The sequence below is a fragment of the Carcharhinus amblyrhynchos genome, unplaced genomic scaffold (genome assembly GCF_965287045.1).
Source record: "Carcharhinus amblyrhynchos unplaced genomic scaffold, sCarAmb.v2.hapA scaffold_38, whole genome shotgun sequence".
Classification (NCBI taxonomy): Eukaryota; Metazoa; Chordata; class Chondrichthyes; order Carcharhiniformes; family Carcharhinidae; genus Carcharhinus; species Carcharhinus amblyrhynchos.
Window position 1 is genome coordinate 4,651,107 of NW_027649779.1, and position 20,420 is coordinate 4,671,526.

Consider the following 20,420-nt stretch of genomic DNA (forward strand, 5'->3'; position numbering starts at 1 on the left):
AGATTATGATCCAGAATTGTAACATTGCAGTCTATTGTTCTCCAGTGCTGCGGAATTTTTGTTATGAAGTGAAGTTGAATAGACTGGGGAATCCGCCTCCCTTTCCTATTCTGGCCTACACATCACTCCAAATCCTCATCACTATGCTGATTTCATAACTGTCCTGTAAAAGGGTTCAGCAAGCCATTGAGTTGATTGGTAACTAGACACAAGCTACAAATGCTGCCCGGCCAGCGACATCACGTCCATGAATGAATGAAAATAAAAATAGCCATTCACATTGTGTTTGCTTTTTTATGGAAAATGTTGACACATCTGGTGTATTATTATTATTTAAAATGGGTTCCTTTCCTTATTAACCTTACCTAACCAGTGGATTGGTGTGATGTCTCACAGCACCAGGGACCTGGGCTCGATTCCTGGCTTGGGTCACTATCTGTTCAGAGACGACATGTTCTTTCCGCGTCTGGGTGGGCTTCCCCCGGCTGTTACGATTTCCTGCCAAATTCCAGAGATGTGCGGGTTAGGTGGATTGGTCATGCAAAGTTACCGCTTCGTGTCAGGGGGATTAGCGAGGGTAAATGTGTGGGGTTATGGAGATAGGGCATGGGTTGGTTTGTGTTCAGTGCAGACTAGAATCGCCTCCATCTTCACTGAAGGATTCTATGATATTCCCTATGTTATTAAGGCAGGTGTGGTTCAGAACGGGAAAACTGAACAACCTTTACCCAAAGACAAGACATTGCACATATTACAAATGCCATCTCACAACAGAACATTTTGTGAAACTGAGGGAAATGGAGAGCATGTTTCATTTCTGTGGTCTTTTATTCGGAAGAATTCAGATATTTAGGTTTTTTCTAACCAGTGCAGAGTCAGGGAAAAGACAGAGGGAGAGGAAGAAAGAACAAATGGTCTTGTGATAAGAGGGAAGGCTGGAGTTTTTTTTTATTATTTGACAAAGGGAATGATGCTCAGAGACAATAAGGAATCTCACAACACCTGGTTAATGTCCAAAAGGTTTATTTGGAATCGCAAACTTTTGGAGCGTTGCTCCATCCTCAGGTGAGTGGAGAACTGGGCTTACAAACACGGCATATATATACTATAAACAAACACAGATGCAAATGCAAGTAAGTAGTTGGAATGCGAGTCTTGACAGGTAATTAAGTCTTTAGAGCTACAGAAAATGCAATTGTTGAGAGGATGACTCACAGGTTAAAGAGGTATGAATTGTCTCAAGGCAGGATAGTTAGCAAGATTTCACAAGCTCAGGTCAAATACTGAGAACGATATGCAGTATAGCAAGAACTCAACGTTGAGGCCGCCCTCGTGCAGAACTTGGCTATCAGTTTCTGCCCGGTGATTATGCATTGCCGTGTGTCTTGAGGGCCACCTTTGCAGGACACTGACCCAAAGATCGGAAGATGAGCGGGCTTGACTGCTGACATTTTCCCGGATCAGCATTGCATCGACCTCCTCAGAATTTAAACACAGGACATGACCGACACATTATCCTTCATCATCCGGTACTTTCACGGACCAGAAAAGCTATGAGATCTTCTTCGGAGCCTTCAACATGTCATCGATGAAGACAAACATCTGGTCAAGGCCTCCCCATACCCCCAATACCTGCCTTCAGACAACCACACAACCTCAAACAGACAATTGTTGCAGCAAACGACCCAGCCTTCAGGAAAATAGCGATCTGGACACCAGACAACAACCTCTGTAGGACGTGCCGGATCATCGACATGGATATCACCATCACAAATGAGGACACTATCCAGCAGGCACACGATATATACTCATGTGACTCTGTCAATGCGGTCTACCTTACACACTGCAGGAAACGATATCCCGAGGTGTGGTACATTGGTGAAACAATGCAGACGCTACGACATTGTATAAATAGATACCGCAGGACAATCACCAGGCAGGAGTTTCCCCTTCCTGTCAGAGAACAGGTCAGCAGTCAGGGGCAATCAACCTCTGACCATTGGGTCAGCGTTCTCCAAGGCAGCTTTCAAGACACATGACAACACCAAATCACTGAGCAGAGACCGACAGCCAAGTTCCACATGTGTGAGGATGGTTTCAACCCAGATCTTGGGTTCATGTCACATTACATTTAAACCCCAACATTTGGCCTGAGCTTGCAAAATTTTAATAATTGTCATGGTTTGAGACAATGCATACCTCTTTAACCTGTGATTATCTCACCCTCCATTCGCATTATCTGTAACTGTAAAGACTTGATTACCTGCAATTCTGTCGATCTATATAGGCCCTGTTTGTGAACTCTCCATTCACCTGATGAAGGAGCAGTGCTCCAAAAGTTCATGTTACCAAATACAGCTGTTGGACTTTAACTTGGTGTTGTGAGACTTCTTTCTGTGGTGACTCCAGTCCAATGTCGGCATTTCTACTTCACGGATATCACCAACAGCACAAACCGTCGCTTCAAAGTGGAGGGGATCTTCAATTATATCATTTACATCGACACAGACATCAAATTCCTACAAAATGCAAGAAAGCAAACAAGGTCCTGAAAGGATACAGATCACGAACTCAGTCAACACGACCTACTATACAGATTGTGCCAAGAGATGTTGCCGTTGCATCTCTCTCACACTCCTCAACCACCTTGCACACTAGCTCTACAGCGGATGCCACAACGTGGAAACTAAGATAGAGGCAATATTCTGAACTTGCGCTCAGGACACTGCAGACCAGAAAGTAGAGACCACCAAGCAGAAAAGACAGCAGAAGTACACCACCTACATAAACAACAAGAAGAGGAAACCTGACAAACTCGGCATCACCACCAGCAGCAACCAAGCCTCCCCGGTACCACAGTAGAAAACAATACCACTACAGGGAAGTCCGTTGTCAACTTGTCGGACTACACCCTTCAACCAGATGAAATCGAAGTTCTCAGTCGAAGGTCCAATTTCTGTCCCATCACCAGAATGGACCCACTGGTTTTGTGGCAGACACAGAGGAAAACTTTAGTTGAATGAGGCTCTGGAAGTTCATTGACGACCCTTGAAGCCAACCCAATGAAACAACCAGATTGTATCACTATAATCACGTTTACAGTGAAAAAGGTTTTCAGAGTGTTTTTTAAGGGTAGGAAAAAGTGAATAAAAAGACGCTTACATCTTTTCCAGTAACTTACGGCGTGGAATGGTTGTGAATAGAATACTTACTTTGTTATTCCTGCTAATAAAGATGTCTGTTTTCGGCTAATCATTCCATTACGTTCTATTTTATTATTTTGAATACTTGTTCAGAATTCATTCAAAAAATTTATTCATAACTGAAGATAAATCTATTTTTGTCTGAATTTTTCAACAATTATTTACTTTTCAGACCCTTCACAAACAAAGACCAACCCTGCTTATATTCTGTTCTATGCATCTTTAATATATGTATTTGCTTATTTCACTTCAACACTCCAGTGCATTTGGGGCACAAACTAACTTTGATGTCTCACACACGCTGCAAAATCCGCGAGGGTCGTGAAATTTAATGCGCATTCGGCTGAGGTCTTTTAATTGAATTGTACCAAGTGCATTGTCAAATACTGCCATTGAGTTTTACTAAATGCAATCACTGCCACTCCAACATTCTGTCTCAAGCTGCTGTCTAGCACCGACCCTAAATCCTTGGAAGTTTAGCGTTAACATTTTGACCAAAGAGCAAAGAACAACACAGCATGGGAAACAGGCCCTTTGACCCAACGAGCTCACGCTGCATTTCAACATTATGAGTGCCCTCCTCTACCCATGACCTTTGTCTACACCTACTGGGGAAGATTTTCAACCGCCTTTGCCAAATAATCCATTCATCCATGAATCTCTAGTCCAATCTGTTCAATTCACCATTGCTAAATCCAATAATGAATACTGTGCAAAGGGCGCGGGACTGTTTGGGCTGAGGGTCGAGCTGAGCAGGAGGGTGGAGTTGTGGTGAGGTGGGGTGGAATTGTGAAGAGAGTTCACGGGTGTTGAGTTTTGATATTCATTTCATTGAGGGAGTTGTGTTGCAGTTGAAGTGAAATGCAAACATCCGCGCAAGTTAACAGAATGGTACAAAACTGGAGGTCAACATGATGTCCAGACTGGTTCATTAGTATTAGCTGATTTGAATCCGGATTTTTTCTGGACTCAATTCATTTTTTTATTTGTTTTTACAATTTCAATACACGTTTTAATCAGAAATGGTGACACAAAATATGTCTACACTGTGTATGTTTCACTGAGATATTGTTTTGTGCAGAACACGAGATAATCACCCTGTTCTAACGAAAAATATGTTTATTCTGCAAGTAATTTCACAATTGCAGTAAATGGAGATCTGATCACATTCTTTAGATCCTCTCTGAATTGTGTCTGGGTCACTGCGTAAATGTATGTATTGGTGCAGCAACTCAGAAGTTGGAGCATAAATCCTAATTCCCGCACAAATGCAGGAATATAGAAATAAATTAAGTTTACATTATATCATCGTTGACAAAAGGAGTGGATTAGCAACACTGACCATAGTAGGATAAAATTTCCTGATAGAGCAAAAAGTAAGATAATGGATTTTCTTCTCTTCACTGTCTCTGGGTCCTTTGAAGTGTCCATGCACTTGTGGCTCTGAAGTCTCCTGCGGAATTTGGTCGACCCTAGAATGTGTCTAATGGTGAAAACATTCAGCAACAGAATCAACAAAAAAGGAATGAACGGTGTTAAAATATAATGCAGATTTTCAACTGCTCCCCATGCTGCAGATGAGAGGGCATCAAAGTCTACATAACAAAAATGGGGAGTATTCCACATCGCATATCTATCACCATACATGAAATACCAGAAAATGTTCTTTACACTGAATAGCACACTCACAGTTCCGAGAACCACTGTTGCAGTTTTCTCAGTGCAGTATTTTATTTTCAGCTTCTGACAAGTAATAGCCACAAATCGATCAAAGGTGAATGTGACAGTGAACCAGACAGAGCAATCAGTGACTGCATAAAGCAGCACAGCATGGATATTACATATTTTAATGTGGTAAATGATTACAAATTCAAACTTAATGGGAATTTGCCTCAAAATGAGATCGATAATAATGACCAGTAGATCCGCTGCTGACACGGAAATGAGGTAACGTATCACACTTTTGGAAAGACCACACTTCCCTCGTGACAGGATAAGAATCGTCAATACATTCACTGTAAGGAAGAGAAACACAATTTACTCGTATTTTAGACTGAGCACAAGAGAAGCAATCTCTCAGGATCCTCGGGAACAGCTGAAACATTTTTATTAAATCCACCCCAGAATAGAATGAGTTCACCTATTCTGCTCGAGACAACGTTCACAGCAGAAAAGCCCCGCAATGATGTAGCCGGACGCCACATTCAGCAGTTCATAAAATCTCCAATTTGCTGCCTTCTTCAGATTTGTATATGGGGGGAAATGGTGCCAGTAGGTTTGGAGCAAATATTTCTGGTCTGGATGACTCTGCTTTGATTGTGCTGAAGGCTGTGCAGTTGAAAATGTTGAATCAGCTGATTTGGAATTGATTGTGAATCATAGGTGGCATTCTCTGGGTTGCTGCCTAGTACCAGAAGGGCTAGGAATAACGAGATCATGCAGCTGAATGCATGGTTGAGGGATTGGTACAGGGTAGAGGGCTTTACTTTTGTAGACCACTGGGAGGTATTTATGAGAGAAGGGCAACTGTGTAGGAGTGATGGGGAGAATTTGAATGGGAGAGGGACAAGTGTCTTAGCAGGGAGGTTAGCTGGGGTGTTTAGGAATGGTTTAAACTAATAGGGAGGGGGGGTGGGGATGTGACTGATAGCTCATTAGACACTGGGGCCGGGAGTGAGTTGGGTGAAAGGAAAATTATCAGGGAGAAGGAGGTTCCGAGGGACACTGGTGGGTTGGACTGTGTCTGTTTCAATGCGAGGAGTGTGACAGGAAAAACAGATGAGCTTAGGGCCTTGATGTTTGTGAGGAAGTTAGATGTGGTGGCAGTAATGGAGACGTGGTTACGAGAAGGTCAGGACTGGCAGCTGAATGTTCCAGGGTATAAGTGTTTTAGGTGTGACAGAGGAGGGTTGAGGAGAGGTGGTGGGGTGGCACTGTTAGTAAAGGAGAACATCACAGCAGTGCAGAGGGAGGAAATATGAAGGAGTTAGGGATTGAGTCGCTGTGGGTGGAGTTGAGGAATAAAAAGGGAGAGATTACGATGCTAGGGATATTACTATAGGCCACCCAACAGCCCGAGGTCAGTGGAGGAAGGTATTTGCAGGTGCAGATAGGTGCAGAAAGAATAAGGTGGTTGTAGTGGGTGACTTTAATCTTTCTGGAGTGGATTGGAAGGGGCCTAGAGCTGGGGGTACGGAGGGAGAGGAGTTTGTAAAATGTGTGTTGGAAGGGTCCCTAGAGCAGTACGTAACTAGCCCGACTAGGGAGGGGGCTATACTGGATTTAGTGTTGGGTAATGAGCCGGGGCAGGTGGTTGAGGTAGAGGTAGGCGAACATGTGGCTAACAGTGACCGCAAGTCCGTCTACTTTAGCATAAAAATGGAAAGGGATGAGTGCCGTCCGAAGGGGAGGGTGCTGAACTGGGGGAAGGCGAGCTATAGCCGGATTAGGAGGGAGCTGAAGGACACTGATTGGGAGGGACTGTGAGCTGGCAAGTCCACGGTTGGCAAGTGGGAGGCTTTTAAGGGCAAACTGAAAATGTTGCAGGAAAGGCATGTTCCGGTTAAGCGGAAGGATGGGAAAGGTAGAATTAGAGAGCCATGGATTACAGGAGGTATCGAAGACTTGGTCAGGAAGAAGAGGGAGGCGTATGTTAGGTCAAAGCAACTGGGAACGGAGAGTGCGCTGGAGGAATATAGAGAGAGTAGGAGGGAGCTAAAAAAAGGGGGAGTTAGAAGGGCGAAGAGAGAGCATGAAATGGCTTTGGCTGATAGGATTAAGGAAAATCCAAAAGCATTTTACTCCTACATTAGGAGCAAGAGAGTGGTTAGAGGGAAAATTTGTCCTCTTAGGGACAAAGGAGGGGAGTTATGTATCGAGTCGGAGGGAATGGGGGAGATCCTGAATGAATACTTTGCGTCGGTATTCACGAAGGGGAGGGGTTCGGTGTCATGTAGTGTCTTGGAGGGAGCTGTAGATCTGTGGCAGGAAATATCCATTACGAGGGAGGAAGTGCTAAGGTTTTTAGGTAGCATAAAAACGGATAAAGCTCCGGGGCCTGATGGTATTTATCCCAGGCTGCTGAGGGAGGTGAAAGATGAAATTGCTGGGCCTCTGACGCAAATCTTTGTCTCTTCTTTGGACACTGGTGAGGTCCCAGAAGACTGGAGGGTAGTTAATGTGGTACCGCTGTTTAAAAAAGGTAGTCGGAATAACCCTGGTAATTATAGACCAGTGAGTTTGACATCGGCGGTAGGAAAAGTATTGGAAAAAAATTTTAGGGGTAGGATGTATGAGCATTTGGAGCGTTGCAATCTGATTAGGGATATGCAACATGGCTTTGTTCAGGGGAGGTCTTGCCTTACGAATCTGGTAGAATTCTTTGAGTAGGTGACAAAAACGGTTGGCGATGGGCGAGCCGTTGATGTCATCTATATGGATTTCAGTAAGGCGTTTGACAAAGTCCCTCACGGTAGGCTGGTAGAAAAGGTTAGGGCACATGGGATACAAGGACAGGTAGCTAGGTGGATTGAAAACTGGCTGGGCAATAGGAGGCAGAGAGTAGTTGTCGAGGGGACCTTTTCGGGCTGGAGGCCAGTCACCAGTGGTGTGCCGCAGGGCTCAGTACTGGGACCTCTCCTCTTTGTAGTATATATAAACAACTTGGAAGAGAGCGTACGTGGTGTGATCAGCAAGTTTGCGGATGACACCAAGATGGCAGGATTGGCGGATACCGAGGAGGAATGTCAGGTGACACAGCAGCATATAGATAGGTTGGTATATTGGGCAGATAGGTGGCAGATGGAATTTAATCCTGACAAATGCGAGGTGATGCATTTTGGAAGGAATAATGCAGAGAGGAGCTACGTGATAAAAGGTAGACCGATTAGGAGTATAGAAATACAGAGGGACCTGGGAGTGCAGGTTGACAAGTCTCTGAAGGTGGCGACACAAGTAGAGAAGGTTGTGAGGAAAGCTTATGGAATGCTAGCCTTTATAGGAAGGGGTATAGAGTATGGGAGCTGCCGTCTAATGCTTCAGTTGTACAGAGCGTTGGTTAGACCGCATTTGGAGTACTACGTCCAGTTCTGGTCACCTTACTACCGGAAGGACGTGGAGACTCTGGAGAGAGTGCAGAGGAGGTTTACCAGGATGTTGCGTGGCATGGAAGGACTGAGTTACGAGGAAAGGTTGGAGAAACTGGGGCTCTTCTCCTTGGAAAGACGGAGATTAAGGGGGGACATGATAGAGGTATATAAAACACTGAAGGGAATAGATAGAGTCAATAGTGGTAGGCTGTTCCCTAGATTGGGGACAATTACGAGAGGTCACGATCTAAGGGTGAAGGGGGAGAAGTATAATTTGGATATGAGAGGAAGATTCTTCACGCAGAGGGTCGTGGGGGTATGGAACGCATTGAAGAGTAGGGTGGTGGAGGCAGGCACGTTGCACTTGTTTAAGGTTTACTTAGATAGACACATGAGCGAAACAAGGATGGAGGGTTATAATAGAGGGTATTAAATAGGGTCAAAGCCTCGGGACGACACCGGAAATGTAGAATTACATGTTAACGTTTTTGTCTTTTTATTCCGCAGGTGGAGGTCCACCTCGTTGTCCAACGAGGGGCATGCACACGGTGGGTCGTGCGTGGGCTGCTCTTGGAGGATCCGGGAGTGGCCTAGTAATTCGTGTCGCTGTGTGTGCTTAATCCTGGACCAGCAGACGGACACCACAACAGCTCAGTGACTAGCACTGCTTGCTGTGCAGATGCATGGATTTGGGCCTGTGTGTGTGGGAGGTTGCGCATTCTCTCTGTGGTTGCGTGGGTTTCCTCCGGGTGCTCCGGTTTCCTCCCACACCCCAAAGATGTGCTCTTAGGCTGATTTGGTGTACCAAATTGACACTACTCTCCCCTGAATCTGGCTAAATTAGGGGTTCCACTCACATACACACAGGGCAGGGTAGGTGTAGGGTGATGTGGCGGCGCGGGCTCGTTGGGCCGAAGGGCCTGTTTCCCGTGCTGGGTTGTTCTTTGTTCTTTATCAGGAGGTACTCCAATGCAAAGTGTAGGAACATCACCTGATCTCCTGATTTGGTACTTACTGCATTCCGGGCTGAACAATGAGCTCAACAACTTCAGATCATCTCTTTTCCTTCATCTTAACCCTATTTCCTGTTATTTTGTTTCATTTCATATATCGTATTTATTCTTTTTTTCACTATTATATATCTTCATAATTTCCATTTTACCTTGTTTATTTATAATCTCACTTTCTATCTTGTTTCCCCCCACTCCCTCCACCCCACTCGGGCCTTCTCTTACACTTCATTTATCCTGCCATTTACACATTCTGATCTCCTAATGGACAACCAACAACACCTTTCTTAGCCATGCTCACTACCATTGAAATTCTGCCTATTTTTGTATGTATATGTGACACCTTTGTCACCCACCACACACATGTATCCCTCACCGTTACAGTATCAATCTCGTCCAAATGTCTTTGTCTTCAGCTCTGACAAAGGGTCATCCAGACCCTTCTGTGATCACTATAGGGATTCACTGATTCATTCTATATGCTGAAACACCAGGAAGCTCATATAGGAAAACAGAACATTACAGGCCCTTTGGCCCTCAATGTTGTGTCGAGCATTGTCCAAACCCAAGGTCATGCTATCCCACTCCCTATCATTCTGGAGTGCTCCATGTGCCTATCAAATAACCGCTTGAAAGTTCATAAAGTGTCCGACTCCACTATCACAGCAGACAGTGTATTCCACACCCCAACTACTCTGAGTGAAGAATCTACCTCGGACATTACACCTATATCTCCCACCATGAACCTTTATGTTATGCCACCTCACACTGGGGCAAAACTATTCACCTGTTCTCTGTGTGGTGAACAATGAATTGATCCATATCAACTGACTGTGAATCAAACCGGAACCGTGGAGGTAAGCGGGTCGAACCTTCATCACTGGTCCTCCACTGAGTTGGAGACATGGGAAACCCATGGGTTCTCAAGATTTCAATACCGAATTTTTTTTACGTTTTGGTTCTGTTTTCCTTATAAATTTCTTTATTCACACATTAGTTTAGGTGTACATAAACAGGAACATATTTGAAGGATGACCTTGTGTGGCATTGAGAAATGCAGGAATTGTTGGAGTTAAATGAAACTTTCGTTTTCTATCTCATATTTTCAAATCTTAAACACATTAACAAATAATCTCAGCAGATAATTCACTCCATTCTTTAACTCAGTCCTGAAATTCCTCTGAGTCCCTGCATAAATAAACGGGTTGACGCAAGAACTCAGAAACTGAAGCACATATCCGCTTTCCTCCAAGATAAATGACCATTCACTAGTATCAGGATCTGAGAAATAAGGGACCTTTGCAATTTGGACATAGAGAATCGTCACAAAAAATAACGCATATGAGAGAATGAAACTGCCCGAGATGGCAAAGAGTAAAATAATAGACTTTCTCCGTTTCTCCATCTCTGGGTCTCTCTGTTTTTCTCCATTACTCTGTGCCCGGAGCCTGGTGCGGGTCCGATTGGCTGCGAGAATGTGTCTGATAGTCAGAGCATTGAACAGTAAAATCAGAATGAATGGGATACAGGGCATTGAAACTGTTCGAAACAAATCGTAGGCGTTCCATGCGAGGGATGTGTAAAATATTTGTTTTATAACACAGAACCAAGGTATGTTGTTAATTATATATAACGGTTCAAAAATAAAATACAGGAAGGATGTTTTCAGAGAGCTCAGTGTGCAGACGGTCACTATGACCCACGCCGCTGTTTTCTCCCTGCAGTATTTGATTTTCAGCTTCTGGCAACAAATGGCCACGAATCGATCAAAGGTGAAAGCAACCGTTAACCAGGCAGAACTATCAATGCTTGCATAGGTTATCACAACATGAAGACTGCAGATTGGGGTGACTGACAGAAAACTGCCAGGGAAATAAATCCCAGCAATCCGGTTTAATATCACGCTGGTAATAATGACCAAGAGATCTGTCACCGCCATGGACACCACATAGTAAATTATACATCTGGAGAGACCACAGTTTCTTCGGCATAGGATTACAGCGACTGCCAAGTTAGCTGTAAAATAGAGAAGGCAGGAGAATATATGCACAGCGACATGAGAGACAAAATGTTACTTTCTCAACTCACATCAAAATGATACAAGATTGTGCATGAATCTGAAAATCTTATGACTTCATTCTACATTGCAAACTATCCCTTGTTCAGGTTTCCATTCACATGATCACAAGAATTATAAATAAGGTGGGTCTTTGACATAGAATTGCATCATGATGCAATACAATATAATGAAAGATAAGAAGATATTGAAAACGCATAAATGCACCTTCAGGAATAGTCAGCAGTTTCCAACAGAACATATTGAATATGGAATTATAAAAAGCATTCATTTCAATATTCAACTGGAAAGTTTCCATCTCGCTCAGTTTCAATAGTTGTCCCACCTGGCGAATTATTCTTAAAATATTCACTGTTGGAAATGCTTGCATTAAACCCAACTCTAAATCTTCAATCAACGAAGGGGGGACTAATCGGCTTTTCTCTGAATTTACAGAGGAAATACTGAAAGGGGCTCCAAACCTGCAAATGAAGTGTAATTACTGATGTATAATGAATCTCTATAACTGACAGATGCAAAGGACACACTTGGAAAGAGTATTGCTCTAATTGCAGGGGTTAAAATATACAAATCTGAGTGAAGTGGATATTTGAAGATTAAGAACTCGCAAGCAGTACTGGGTCCTTTGAACCTCTCTTCTGAAATTTCTGAAACAGACGGGAAAGCATTTCCAGAATCACTTATATTCCATCCAAAATATACCAACAGTTACCCTGCCTCCGTCAAAATGGTCAAAGTAATCAGGAAAGAATCGAGAGAAATGATGACTTGTGCAATGAGTGTCGAGGGTCGAGACTGGAGACAAAACAGTGTGCTTTGCTTTTTATTGGTGTGTACCAATCATTCACCAAAGCGCCGCTATTGCAATCCTCCTATATTGTCAAAAACCCATTGATACCGAAGGTGTGTCAATAAAATCTTTCATGATATTCAGACAGCAATTGTTCGTACGAATCAATCAATTTCTCTCAATATCAACAACATGAAAGAAATCTAGAATTTCTAGATAACAATACAGGAACAGGGAGAAGACAATAACATATTTGCATGTACAGGGAGGTGACAATGCGATAATTCTGGAACATCAATGATACTAATAATAAAAAGTTACACGTTTGCAATGGAATGGCTGTAACTTCCAATAGCAGCGCCAGTAATTCTGCAGAAATAGAGTGATGTTGTGGTTTCCGAGTGAAAATTCGCAACAGTTAGTGTGTCAATGTCGTAATTGAACTACATGTACAACATAATAACTTTCAAGGGTCCGTCTACAATTGCATTGCTACGAAAATATAACTGCATTTCTAAATTGATTTCGCAGTGATAAATGGCAAGTTTGATGGGAGGGGGGTGGGGGATCCAAAGTACAGCACAGGTCATAGACTGGCAGAACACAGTTGAATGAGAGACATTATCATGTCAATACCTTTTTCTGTTACTTGAGTGAAATGGCACTGCCTAAAACGACAACGTTCACAATTCATTCAGGAAATTGTGCCAGAATAAAGCTCTTAAAATTTATAAAATTATCCTGTGAAAGAGAACAAAATATCAGTTGACCCGAAGAATCTATATATTTTAGGGGAAAATTCATCACTCTAAATGATAGAAGTGAATGCCATGTGTTGGGGATGTGCTAGTGATAAAACTGAAAAAAAAAACGTTACAAGCTGAACAAAGACAGTACATGATAATAACAAAACTGTACCTGGAACTCCAATAGCTGCAATGACTGGATAGTAAATGGCAAACACCAGCCCTTTTGGAGGTACATGCATTTTTATCGGCGGCTTTGTGCATGCATGGTATGACAATAAATGTTGTAACATTTATACATAACGTGAGGCTCCAGGGAAATGATTCTTTTTATATTATTCACATTTAGTGTGAAAAACAATTTCGTGCAGATGCTACCCAGCTGCTGTTTATGTTTTGATCGAGTATAATTTTTTTTTCAATGAATTCTCAAACCTCCTTGAGTGAAATACCCAGAGACTAAGGCATAATCTAGTTTCCCTGGATATTCGTGTCAGTACAGAACATAGCTGCTGGCTTCTGACTGAACATAGAACATAGAACATAGAACATTACAGCGCAGAACAGGCCCTTCGGCCCACGATGTTGCGCCGACCAATTAAAAAGCAATGACCTTCTAACCTAAACCAATCCCTTTCCATCCATAAACCTATCCACGGATCTTTTAAACGACCCCAAATTAGGCGCATTTACAACTGCAGCAGGCAGGGCATTCCAATCCCTCACCACCCTCTGGGTAAAGAACCTACCTCTGCCATCCGTCCTATAACTACCACCCCTTAATTTAAAGCTATGCCCCCTTGTGCTAGCTTTCTCCATCCGAGGAAAAAGGCTATCACTGTCCACCCTATCTATACCTCTAATCATCTTATATGACTGCATTAAGAAATGCAAATAGTCCATGGAAAACGAAAAGAAATGTTCAAAATCCCGACGAAATGATAGGACGCAATTTAGTTCCAAAGATCTCTCATTGAGTCAACCCACTTCTAGCCATCTATTCGTGACCATGGTAAGGGCACTTAACTATGGCTACCTTAGGAGTCGCCTTTCTTTACGAATATGTTAATTTTTGCCAGGGCATTTCAATTACATCAATTTGGCCAAGTTTAATTTCCAGGCCATCCCACTTACTTTCAGGCCGAACGTCCCCGGCTCTGCACAGCTACATTGGATGTTGGGGTACTCTGCTCAGCATCTGTCATGTAGAATAAACGGTTCCAGTCCAACCTGGTTACAATCGGCGTGTACATGCCCAAACTGGCTTGCGTCTGTTCAATGTCGACCGGATTCATCCCAGCAAATTCTCAAGTGCCCGAGAGATCTACTTCACAAGGCTCAACTGAGTGTTGTCAGGCCAAATTCAGTATTTTTATATTCACTACGGACATCATAAATCACTTAATTCTGGCAAACGCATCTATATTTTCAGTTGTCGATGTCTATTTGAAAACGATTTTTTTTCGCCTGACGAAAGTCCAGCTCAACGAAGGTACTGCCATAATGGACTGGACAACTTCATTGAACTAATTGAACCAACATTTCCGAGTCTGAGCTAAGATCCGAGGAAGGGTCTCCCAGACTCGAATCTTTAGCTCTATCCTCTTTCCACAGATGTTATCAGACCTGCTGAGATTTTCCAGCATTTTCAGTTTCTGTTTCACATTCCAACATCCACAGTATTTTATATTTATCTTCGTTGAACTAATGGTTGGTCTGATATAAAACATAAAAGGCTTCAAATTTACAGCGTGTCTTGTCAGTGTAGTTTCCTCTGATGCTACGGGACTGGTGGAGGACTCCATTGATATTCTGCTTTGTTTGAAGTACAATCAAAAAACCGCTGTTTGTTTTAAGAAACATGCAAACTGTATAATGGAGAAGCGAAAGAAATTGAAGACGAAATATTAGTTTAGAGGAGACAAGAAGGGAAAAAATAGTCCAGGGCTTTGACGCAGAAAGTGAGAGTCTATTTATTGGTCTTGTGAAAGAGTTTAAGAATCCAATGTTTATCGTCACTCACATGGATTACAGAACATATGAATAAATCGGCGCACATCATTGTTGAGGGCACATTTCAAACACTTGGTTCGGTTTCCTGAATATTCTTTCGTTTCTGGTTAAGATCAAAGAGAGACTGAGGGAGAAAAAGGGAAAGTGATGCTGATGTTGAAAAGTAGCATGAGGCAAATGGTAAAGAGATTGACGTAGGTGGGCAGTACAGAATTGCAAAGAAACAGTGTTGATAGAATGGAGAGAAAACGGACTTTGTATTGGCCGGGAATCGAACCCGAGTCTCCCGCGTGGCAGGCGAGAATTCTACCACTGAATCGCCAATGCTACTCTAACTCATCGCATTCAATGGGTTGAACTTCGAGAAAGCTGCTCCAACATCTGCAGTGATGACCTCAGAAATAGTTTTATCCAAGGCTTCCAAGGTGGAGAGAACTCATCGTTTCTGCAGTGCAGTGATTACCACATTCACCTAACGAAAAATTCCCTGTTGGGACTTGGGCAGAAATATATTTTCTTCATCAATCATCAATGGATTGTTTTTGTTGTTTTTCAATTCCACCCCCGTTCTGGTGATCCCCAGATTATGAGCTGGTTAAGGGATTAGACCACTGGACGATCTTCTCACCAAAACGCAAGTGCTCCAGGTGAGGGTCGAACTCACAACCTCGGCATAGCCCGCTGGCTATACTGCTATATAAGTACCGCGCAGCTAACCGATTGCTCCCCTAGAGCACTATACTTTACTGACTTTTGTGAGATTAATAAAGGCTCCCGCAGCGTTACCTCCGTTAATAACCGTTATTCGAGGCCACATTTCAGACCGGGAAACAAACCCATCAATGATTCTCTTTTCCCCGGCTCCACAGTGAGTGAGACAGGGAGAAGCAGCAGGATTACATCCCGCAGTCTCAAATCGCCAGCAGAAAGCGGCGACTGCAGCTTCAATCAGTGGGTTACTGCCCATCCCCGGGACACAAGGTCCAACCCCGTTCAAACCTCCCCATACACCGAACACAAGCTCAGCAAAACGCAGATAGATTTTATCCCGCTCACTGAACCTTCGAGTAGCATTTACACAACACCCGAGTGATTCACAAACAAAATTCACACCAACTTTCCAAAACTTTTCAGTGATAAATTCCTCCATTTGGTTGAAAAGCTGAGTGTTGGGAATCTGGAAATGAGCACCATGGGATTTGTGTTATCCAGTGACTTGTTTCCCAGGGTTAGCCTCAGGTTTGTAATTCCATTTGTATTGTAAATTGAAGCGAATCTTATATCAAAATTAGAAGAAAACAAGAGAACTATTGAATCTTGGAAGAAATCCTGAGGGAAATGGATCACAATATTCGGAAGGAGGTGCAGTTATGAATGGTGTTATTGATGATTGAGTGGAAACCATTGGATGTTGGGCTACTGGTGGTCGGTTCCCTTCCCTCCCGTTAAATTCCTCCCTGTGATAAGAGAAATGGATTTATTTTACCTGCCCGTTCATAGGAGAAAGGGAATAACCAACACACTACAGCAGTGCTGCGGGATCAACGGAACTAAAGAGACTTGTATAGAATTATAAACAGTGCGGTCATGCTGCAGTTCTGGAACAGGTTTTCAGAAACAGAATTGTGGTCATTGACACACTAGTTTAGAATGTATTTAACGGTGATCGTTTTAGTCTCTGCGGCGCAATTGGTCAGCGCGTTCGGCTATTAACCGAAAGGTTGGTGGTCCGAAACCACCCAGGGACGGAATTTCATTATTTTCTCACCATCAGCATTCATCGGCAAACACTTGCCTGTTTGCAAAGTGTCCGTGGGTGCCAATAAAAAATAGCTCTCAATTGTTCCCGGCTGTACTGTTATCTGGAGTTACCAACATTATTTAATGACAACTGACTTCAAACATATTACATATAACATTATATATATGCTTCCATTATACTATTAAAGAAATACAATTGAAACATGAACTTGTGGCTAAGCATTTGTTCCAATTCCATGTTCCTGCTTCCATTCATTCCTGGATAGATCATAAATCTGTCTAACCCAAACTGGAATGTGTTCAATGATGGAACATCGGAACCTTCTGGAGTAGAGAATTCCGAAGATTCACGAGTCTTTGAGTGAAGCAATTTCTCTTCATTGCAGTCCTAAATCATCAGCGCCTTATCCTGAGATTGTGTCCCCGTGTTTGAGATTCCCGGATCAGGAGAACTAATGTTTCAGTTTTGTAGTACTATTTATTGTTTCTCGCTAAAGATGTTGAGATTTTCCAGCATTTTTATAGGAGGAACCAGTGAGGGCAATGCGAGTATGAATGGGTGTTGGCCATTGAGGGGATTGCGCAACGGGATTTACATTTCTCTCTGCTATTCAAGGCGGCAGAAATATTGAACGAGGATTTTCAATGCGCGTGTGTGGTTCCGTGGTGTAATGGTGAGCACTCTGGACTCTGAATCCAGCGATCCGAGTTCAAATCTCGGTGGGACCTTGTTTTCACATGCAGATGGTTGATTTGCTGAAGAGTGTTTTGTTTAAATGTATCACAAAGCACCAATCGAGAGGACAATTTGTCAGCCAGTTCAATTGGTCTGACAATGCACAGTATGATAATCCTCTGGTGCCAGGTGTCTGCAATGTCAGTGCTTTTCGTTTTTTTTTGCTGATTTTTAATTCCTCTGTTGGAAAATAAAAAGAAGCGGTTTGTGTCGCATAATAGCAATTCGACTCGAGTCTGGCAATTATTGAGCAAGTGTGTGTGTGTGTGTGAGCGTGAGAGAGAGAGATAGAGAGTGTGTAGGTGTGTGTGCATGTGTGATGTCCCCGACTTGCCCCAAATTTTATAAATTGCCGCTCCCCCTATAAACTTGCCCTAATCTAGTTCACCTTGATTAAATCACCCCTCAATCTCCTCTCCAATGGACAACAATCCCAGCATCACAAACCAGAAACTTCTGGCTAATTTGAATTTTCAGAATAAAACTTACTCCGAAGAAATTCCTCCATCTGTTTTAACTGAAATTTGTCAACTTTTAAAAAAACTCTGTATTTTGCTTCTTAAAATTAAACATGCTTAAAAGAAATTCGTCAACAGATTTCATCAACTTTTTTTTAGAAAATATTTTCACCATTCTGAAAAATGTAATGTTTCCATGTTTATTTTTCGAGAAATTTCCAACTTTTAAAAGGTAGCTTAAGCTTGCTGACGTATTTTTCCCAAATACTTGAACGAGAATTTTTCATTTAAAAAAGAAACATTTTTCTTTCAAAAGAAAAGTTTTTTCTTTATTTTGTCAACATTTTTTTTTTGAAAAATAAGTAGCTAAGATAAATATCTTCACAGAAGCTGATTGCATTTGGTCAACATTTCCCTGAATTGGTCTAAAATTAATGAAAAAAATATTTTTCATCAACACGAACATGGAGTTTTTAAAGTGATATAGCGAGCCAGCCAGGAGTCAAACCTGGAATCTTCTGATCCGTAGTCAAACGCGTTATCCATTGCGCCACTGGCCCACAGCAAAACCACCTGCAGCACTATTTACATATCCGTCCGAAGCTTCAAAATTGGCGGAAACATGGTCAAAACATATTCGATTTAGTGAGGAAATGTTACATAATTGAAATTTGCTATTCTCACTCGCAGTCATTCTACTTTGCCTCGAATTGAGTTAACCTGCTGTGTTGGAATCCGAACCCTGGTTCTCAGAGCGTCATTTGCTTCTCTGCGTTATCAATCCAGCGTCAACAACATGGCTGGAAACCGCACCCCTCCCGCCAGTGAACCCACTATTGAATATTACCTGAACACAGATCTCACAATCATATGACATTGGCTCTTACTTCAGCCTCAAAATTCATTCAGGAAAAGACAAAAGTGCTGAAAATTCATGACAACACAGAGCAGGAAAGAAGATAGACCGATTCTGACTCAGCACACATTTTATCAGTTCGTTCAGTGGCTAAAAGAGCTGGTCAGAGGCTGGGAATCCTGCAGGAGTAACTTACCTCCTGACTCCCAAAAAACATCGAACATAGAACAGTACATCACAGTACAGGTCATTCGTCCCACGATGTTGTGCTGAGCTTTGTCCGAACCCAAGATCAAGATCAAGATCAAGCTATCCCACTCCCTCTCATTCTGGAGTGCTCCATGTGCCTACCCAAGAACCGCTTGAAAGTTCCTAAAGTGTCCGACTCCACTATCACAGCAGTGAGTCCATTCCACACCTCAAACACTTTCTGAGCAAAGAACCTACCTCGGACATCCCTCCTATATGAACCTTATAGCTATGCCCCCGAGTGACAGCTACATCCACTCGAGGAAATAGTCCCTGAATCAGTGGAACAGTCCACCATCAGTCCACCATCGACGTGGCACAAGTCAGGAGTGCGATAGAATGTTCCCCACTTGTCTGCATGATGCAGGAATCCACCAAAGGCACCTTACACAGCACCTTCCAAACACAAGACCACTTCCACCTGGCAGCCCCCCCGCACCCCTCCAACACCACACAGACAACAGCATCACCAAGCCTCTCAGCTTTCTGTGTGGCGCCAATGTTACTTGCCATTTGTCAGCTTCAAACATAAACATAAAGTAGCCGACTGCGGACTTTCGAAATCTGAAATAAAAACAGAAAATACTGGGTAATGTCAGTACGTTTGACACTATCTGTGGAGCGGGAATCAGAACTAACTGGTCCCGTCCAAGATGGGTGTGGGCGCCTGCCATGTGGGTGTCCGAGTGGGCTCTTTCCGTGCTCTTAAACTCTGCCTTTTTACGGAGCCAGTCAGCAGAAAGCCATTTGGTATTTGTTTTGTTGCAGTTTGTGTGAACTGATGTTTGAAGACAGTGTGAGGCAAAATGTACTACCAATTAGCACAGAAAATCAGTAAAGTGCTCCTGCCGAAACCCGGGATTGAATCAGGGACTTTTAGATTTTCAGTGTAACGCTCTACCAACTGAGCTATTTCGGCTGGCGTGTAAGGCGGAAGCTTTCGTCTGCCAGATATCTAAGACAGCAATGATTTCTGCCCATTCGTTAATGCATCATTTTCATCTCTCTTCAAATAATCTCAACCAAATGTCCTCAGTGATAAAAACAAATTACTGCGGATGGGAAAAGAGGAAATGTTCCAAAATCTCCCAATGTCTGACAGCACCTGTAAGGAGTGAAAAGGGCGGACGTTTCGAGTCCAGATGACACTTTATCAAACGGAGTTACTCCGATCGAGAAGACAGACAGGAACACAGGCTGAATGGCTGTTTGTCGATATAAGCGACAGAATTGCAAACATTGAGACTGCAATCCTTGCCCAGAGGATGGATTGGGACTTTCTAACTGAGGTTCAAATTCTGTCATTTTCACCTCCCGTCATTTCTCATCGTGATTTATTTTTGTTGAAAATTATTGGAAATAAAGCAATGGGTGCAGAGATGGTCAATTCATTACAAATCTCTCACATCAGCAACACTGAGGGTCCAGTGATCA

The 20,420-nt window shown here is 42.9% G+C and overlaps 5 non-coding genes across 5 annotated transcripts; 2 read left to right on the forward strand and 3 right to left on the reverse strand.

Moving 5' to 3' along the window:
• Window positions 1-15,182: 15,182 nt before the first annotated feature.
• trnag-gcc (transfer RNA glycine (anticodon GCC)) lies at window positions 15,183-15,253 on the reverse strand. The gene has a single exon. It is a non-coding gene; the product is annotated as a tRNA-Gly (tRNA).
• A 1,347-nt stretch (window positions 15,254-16,600) lies between these two features.
• trnan-auu (transfer RNA asparagine (anticodon AUU)) lies at window positions 16,601-16,674 on the forward strand. The gene has a single exon. It is a non-coding gene; the product is annotated as a tRNA-Asn (tRNA).
• A 670-nt stretch (window positions 16,675-17,344) lies between these two features.
• trnaq-cug (transfer RNA glutamine (anticodon CUG)) lies at window positions 17,345-17,416 on the forward strand. The gene has a single exon. It is a non-coding gene; the product is annotated as a tRNA-Gln (tRNA).
• A 952-nt stretch (window positions 17,417-18,368) lies between these two features.
• trnar-acg (transfer RNA arginine (anticodon ACG)) lies at window positions 18,369-18,441 on the reverse strand. The gene has a single exon. It is a non-coding gene; the product is annotated as a tRNA-Arg (tRNA).
• Window positions 18,442-19,832: 1,391 nt separating this feature from the next.
• Window positions 19,833-19,905, reverse strand: trnaf-gaa (transfer RNA phenylalanine (anticodon GAA)). Its single transcript has one exon. It is a non-coding gene; the product is annotated as a tRNA-Phe (tRNA).
• Window positions 19,906-20,420: the final 515 nt, after the last annotated feature.